This window comes from Micromys minutus (genome assembly GCF_963924665.1).
Source record: "Micromys minutus genome assembly, chromosome: 14".
In the NCBI taxonomy this organism is placed as follows: Eukaryota; Metazoa; Chordata; class Mammalia; order Rodentia; family Muridae; genus Micromys; species Micromys minutus.
Window position 1 is genome coordinate 48,658,611 of NC_137983.1, and position 6,391 is coordinate 48,665,001.

Consider the following 6,391-nt stretch of genomic DNA (forward strand, 5'->3'; position numbering starts at 1 on the left):
TGCGTACCCTCATCCCGAGGGACACACTTGTGCTCTTGGGTGGAAACACAAACAACAGGCAATCTCGCTCTACACGGCCACCTTCCTGATGTTTCTTATTTGGCTTCCTGTTTGGGGAGATGACACTGGGTGTCTGAATCTCTCAGCATCGAGGCAGATCATCAATCCTAAAGCCACCTGCTGTTGGTAGCTGTAATGAGGTCTGATAAGCAATGAAGCAACTGAGGGTGACGTGTTGGAAAAGAATAGATGACCTTATTATCTAGAGTCTGAAATTCTTCCCAAGACAATGAACAAAGTGACAAGGAATACCAGTTATCCCTGATGTTAAAAATACAATTGGGTGTATAAGTTTTTTAAAGGAATAAAGAAACAGCATCTTTTTCATACAGCCAACATTCTTTGTACTGTTGTTTGAAGAAAGCAATATGGGTAATTCTCTGCCTGCCACTATTGGCATGTGAACCCTCACATGGTAACTTATCCCTGGAATCTTAGCACCCAAGAGGCTCAGGAACCTTGCCAAGAGTTCCAGCCAGTCTGTGCTATACTAAGAGACCCTGACTCAAAACAGTGGAATGAAAAATAGCAACAATCAAGAGAGGGTCAGTGGCAAAACATGGGCGAATAGAGTTAGAAGATGAATCCATGTTGTAGGGGGAGGGACAGGGAACATGAGCACACAGAAAGAATGACAGCCACTATGTACTGTCTTTGATAGGATAAAAGGATATAAGTCAACTCCTTGAAATCTATTGGGGAATTTTGGCAGCATCAAGAATCTGTTGGGGGAAGGTTACAGCAGACACTGGAGAAAATGCATTAGTGTTCAACTCTTCACCAGTGTCTGAGAAGTCAGATAAACATCGAGCTGCCAGTGTCTGGTTGGCAAGTGACGACCGTCTAGTTTTGTGTGCGGTGAAGCCTAGGGCTGGAGTGAACTGGGGGCTGAAATGCAGCTTACCTTTCTATCACCACGTACAACTCTATAGTGCATATCCACGTGGGTAGAGCCAGGAACTTGACTCTAGATTTGTTTTCTCTTTTTGTGCATTTATTCTGTTTCCTATTGTATCCACCAGCACTTCAATACTGTCTCCAGTTTCTGCTGTGTGGAAACTGGGGGTTCTAAAAATCTGAAAATTCATAGCAGCCCTACAAGAGAGGAGAATGCCCAGCTTGCATGCTAACAACTCCTCTGGGGCATGTGAACTGCCCTAAGATATGTGCCGTGGTTTTCTCGGTCATACCTGTTTCCCTTCATAGTTAATGATGGTAATGCTACTTGCCTGTTATCCAGTCCAGGCAGTAGTTAAGGCAAAAGGCCAGCCTTGATCCATCTGAATAGCACTGCACGGTGTATTCCTAAAGGTTCGAGAAGAAAGGAGATTTCTAGTTAATGAACTTGGTAAGTGCTATGTTAACAGAGTTAAACTGGGCTATTGATTCTCCAATTTCTGAAAACTCTGGCATTATATCATGCTCTGGAAAAGCACATGACAGTCACATCCAGTTAATGTCCCCTTAGAGGTTATCATAACAGAACAATGGCTGTTTTGACATGAATGATTCATGTTTATATTTTTTTTTCATCTGGAAATCAAGTCTTTTCATAGTCGCAGGTATGGGGCAGCTTGAAAGCCACAGAGAACAAAAGGAAGCTCAGATAAGGCGCTTAACTTCCCACCTGTTCACAACAAATACCTGCAGTGTAGGCAGTCAAGGAGAGAGGGCAATTGCTAAAATGGAAGATAGTGGCATGAGTCACACAGGATGAGGGGTCTTCCTTCAGGATCCACCTTCCAAGCCTGTTCCCATAACTCATAGCTCCAAAGCAGTTTGCTTTCTGAAGCAGTGCATTCCAGCAGACTGACCAGCAAGCTAAGGTTCTAGTCTAATGAACCTCTAAATTTCAGCAGGAGACAGATTACATAAACATGGAACTTGTGGCTAAGAAAATCATTATTGATTACAAATTATCCATGAGTCTATTCATTGAAAGCTGATTTGTTTTAATGCACAAACTAGTAGAACTTTCTTTTTCTCCTGTGTGTGTGTGTGTGTGTGTGTGTGTGTGTGTGTGTGTGTGTGTGTGTTCTTCCTAGAACCCAGGGAATAAATAAGTTCATAAACATGCCTGAGATGTAGAATGTAATATGTACAGTTAAAGCTGTGTAAGATCAGCTTTATAACAACTACAACATGCTACATAAATGTTTCTCATTTATAAAATAAAATGGAGATGGCAAATGACACAGCCCCCAATTAGTGGATTAAGCTTGGAACTCTGTTGGATATGATGAGACCTCAGCGATGTGGCTGGTGAAATATTTTAAAAACAGGAATAATTCCTCCGGGCATCCTATCTGGAGGGCCCACGGTTACTGTGGGCTTGAAAAAGGAAACTCTTTCAATTGGAAATTCAGTGGAACTTGGGGAAGTGCCTGGAACCTCGCTTGATGAAACTGTCTGTCTCTGTGGAGAGATCCTTCCTCCTGTGTTTTATGTAAGATGTTAGAAACAAGATAAAGGTGTTGGTGCTTTTCAAAGACTGTTCCTTGCATGAAGATCAAGAAACCTTCCCCACTACATCTTACAAATCTGGGTGCCCAGAGCTACTGGCTGCTCTTCAAATCCCAAACCACTTTCCCTCTGGGTATCTTTCTACACAGATCTGAAGCCCTTTCTGCTTCTCCCGAAGCTGCAACAGTGTGGTCCACAGAGGCTTCCAGAATATTTGAATGCCTTCTTCCTGTTTTGAAGCTCTTCACGATTACAGTAAGAGTGTCTCATTTTTACAGTGTACAGGGGTCTACCAATCATATAGTCAGTAGTGACTCTCTTTCATCTCCTCTCCTGCATCCTGCCTAAGCTGGAGCATGGAAGCCCCAAGCTTCTGTTCATATAATCAGATAGGCCACACTATTTCCCAGTGATACGATGTCTACTGAAGTGTGATGCCTAAATAGCATGTATCCTCAAATTTCATGGAAGATTTCAGACATGATTCAACCATCCATCATGTGTTTGGTGACCAACATGTATCTGAGCTGTGTGCACAAAACCAGCCTGGCTGGTCCTCCCGTTGTGGAGCCTCCCCCGTCCTCTTGTTCATTCTTGTTCGCCTTGTATTTACACAGAGAAGAAAGCATGCTCTCACTGTCTCTTTTTCTTTCTATTTTAGCTTCCGTCCTTAACACTGCATGTGTACTAACTGGCCGTGAAGAAAGAAGCAAACACACATCTCATATGCATCCATGAGCATGCTGATAATCTAGTAAATTTCATCTTAGCTTCCTTCTTTAAAGTTGGACGTGCACCAACATATCCATGAATGAGGGAGGGGAACACACACACCCTTCACACACACAGGTGCTAATGCTGGCAATCTAGTGAATTCTTTTGTAATCCTTGGGTGTGACATTTCTCCGCAGGGGTCCTCTCTTCCTCCTCTCAGCAACTTTTCTCATCAGTGGAGTTTGGCATTGTCCTGCACCTCAAGACAGCACAACTTAAAGGTAATATGAAGGGCAGGAAAGAATCTGTTTTGACAAATCCCTGAGCTGTGACATAATAATCTGATATAGGAGCTTCAGGCTGCCAGGTGCAATCCCAAGGAAAAGGCAGACAGAAGCAGAGGATTGTGTCTTAAGGAAATTAGATTATCGCTGGCTGACTCTTCCCAGAGTGTGGCTGGAAAGTGGAAGTGCATGCACTTCCTCAGATCCCAGCAGATTCCAAAATGACCCCAGGGTGAGATGATTGTGTAATTCAGCTAGCACCATGCTGCTGTTCAGAAGAGAACTCCTGTCAAAGGAGCATGCCCAAAGCCCAAAGCCAGAGTGGCTACACTGGCTGTGCTGAGGCTTCTTAAGATGATTCACTCTTTACTCACTGCAGACAGGCCTCTCCTGGGTCCAATGGGATGTTCCCTTTCCAGCCATAAGGGGATTCTTTGATGTATTTAAGACAGCAACTCGTGCAACCTTTCCAGGAGTCTACCCGTAAACATCTCTCCTGGTGTGATGACTTGGAGGGCTGGGGGTTCCATGCATTTTCTCTGAGGGCTAAATGTCAACACAGAGAGCATTAAAGTTTTGAATTCATCAGCAAAGCAAGCAGAGAAACGATCTGTGATGCTTGCAGCTGAGAAACTGAGATTTGATGCCCAAGGAAGAGTGTGGAGGAAGCTGGAATCTGCAGGTCCTGTGTTACTAGATTAGTCCGAGAGTCAGTTCTTATCAAGTATAGTTCTTCATTTTGCTCTGCTCTGTGCTGCTTATGCAGAAGCCAATGGTTGTTTAACCTCTGAGAAACCTGTATTAATCAATATTATATTTGTGACTTAATGCAATTAGTTCAGCAGCCACATGCTCAGATGTTTTCTCCCAAAAGTCAGAAATCAGTAAATAAAAATGATATAATTAGCCATCAATAGTGCCTGCTTACATTTTATGAATCCAGTGTTACCCCTTTTCATTCAAGACTTGACATTTCTGCCCATATTGCAAAAAATGTGTGCCCACACCCTGCATATTGCATAGCAATGGGGCTCTCCCAGTGACCTCACACATGTTGCCATGGCAGCAAATTCATCTAGAAATAGCACCATACTTTGATTTATATTCAGCCAAAGACACAATCCTGGATTGTACACATTAAAAGACCAATTTCAAAAGATATTCTTAGGTTGAGAATTTTACAGTTCAAGATTATGGGCAGTGTGGTATTCATGTATTTAATGACTGCACACTTCTTCTTCTGACTATGAAGTAGCTCTTCCATCTGGCCATTGTCCAGCAATTAGAATCTTCACTGGTGCACTGGTATCCTCACCAGAGGGATGGAGCAAGGCAGATAAAGCTCCTGGCTACTTAAGAGAACAACTCACATGTCTTAGACACTGGGGCTATTGCTATACTGTATCACTCAAGGTAGCATGACTCATCTTGTAATGGTTCTGTAGTCTTAGAAGCTCCAAAGTCAAGCTGTTAATAGTTTTGGCCTTGATAAGGGACCCACCCTCTGGATTCAAGTCTTGCACTTCTGTCAAGAAGAAAGAGGAAGTTACTAATTGCTTTCTTTCTTGGAAGATAATTAATTCTCTTTAATCAAGGCCCACCTTTAGGCCCCACTGAACCTTTTTTCACATTCTTATAAGCCCAATGTGAAAAAGACTGTGACTGTTAGTTTTAACTCTTACTTCATGTGTGTCTAAAGAAAAATATGTGTATTTATGTATGTATGTATGTATGTATGTATGTATGTATGTATGTATGTATGTACATGTGCAAGGGATTGCTTGATTCTAATTTTATTAGAAAGACCCAATGATACAGGTATCAACAGAAGACATGTGTGACATATGTGATGTGTTCCTGCACAAGGAAGCTATCTTCAAAATGACATGAACACAGACACCAGTGGTCTAAGTAGACAGGCAGGCAGTCCTCCTAGGGGCACAACAGATCTTTTGCAATAACAAAAACATCCCAACTTGATGTCTGTAGTTACAGCTCCAAAACCTATGTACACACCTGTAGATTGTCCTGAAGCTGTTTGTATTTTAATGTTAATTCCACTTCCCCCAAAAGGACTGCCTGGTCACATGACTCCAATTGAACCTTCCCACTTTAATTAGTAAAATAAAGAAAAACCAGTGACTGGGCTGGATGAGGGAGGTGGAGAGGGCCTAGAGGTCTGAGGAGGTCAGAGGACAGAGGGTGGAGGTCATGGCAACATGGAGGTTCCCAAGGACCAGCTAGATCCAGGTGATATTGATTGGCATTAAATAGCTATGAACATTAGGGATTTTATAAGTCTAGTATCTCATATAGAAGGGCAGTTATTTTCTTTGTCTATTTGATGTATCCTTGTTGTGTAGAGGTTTTGTGAATTGAGAATTAAATATATAAACCAGTATGAAAAGCTATAAGTCTGTAGAGTTGTATTTATGTAAGATTTTGGGGTAGAGAAATGCCCAAGGACAGAGGCAGAGAACAGGTGGTAAAAAACTGCCAGGAAGGGAGTTGCACAGACAAGTTGGGCTGTGGTGACAGCTCATACCAGGCACCAAAGGTGCACGAGGCTCCGTATCAGGTCAGACCTGAGGAGTGAGATCTCAGGGCCGGTAAAGAGATAAATCCCCTTTTTATTTTTAAATATTTACTACAACACACAATATCTAACCTCCATGGTCACAGTTGCATGGGCCCATTTTTGCAGCTTGTCAGAGCATGTCGACTTTGGGACACTTACTTGCTTTCTGGGAAAAACAAAAAACAAAAGTAAAAAATAAAACTCAACAAAACAAAACAAAAGTCCTCTCATAAAGTTATAAAACTCAGATTTGGGGTCATAGCAGCCCCCTTTTAGGTGTTTTTCACCACAT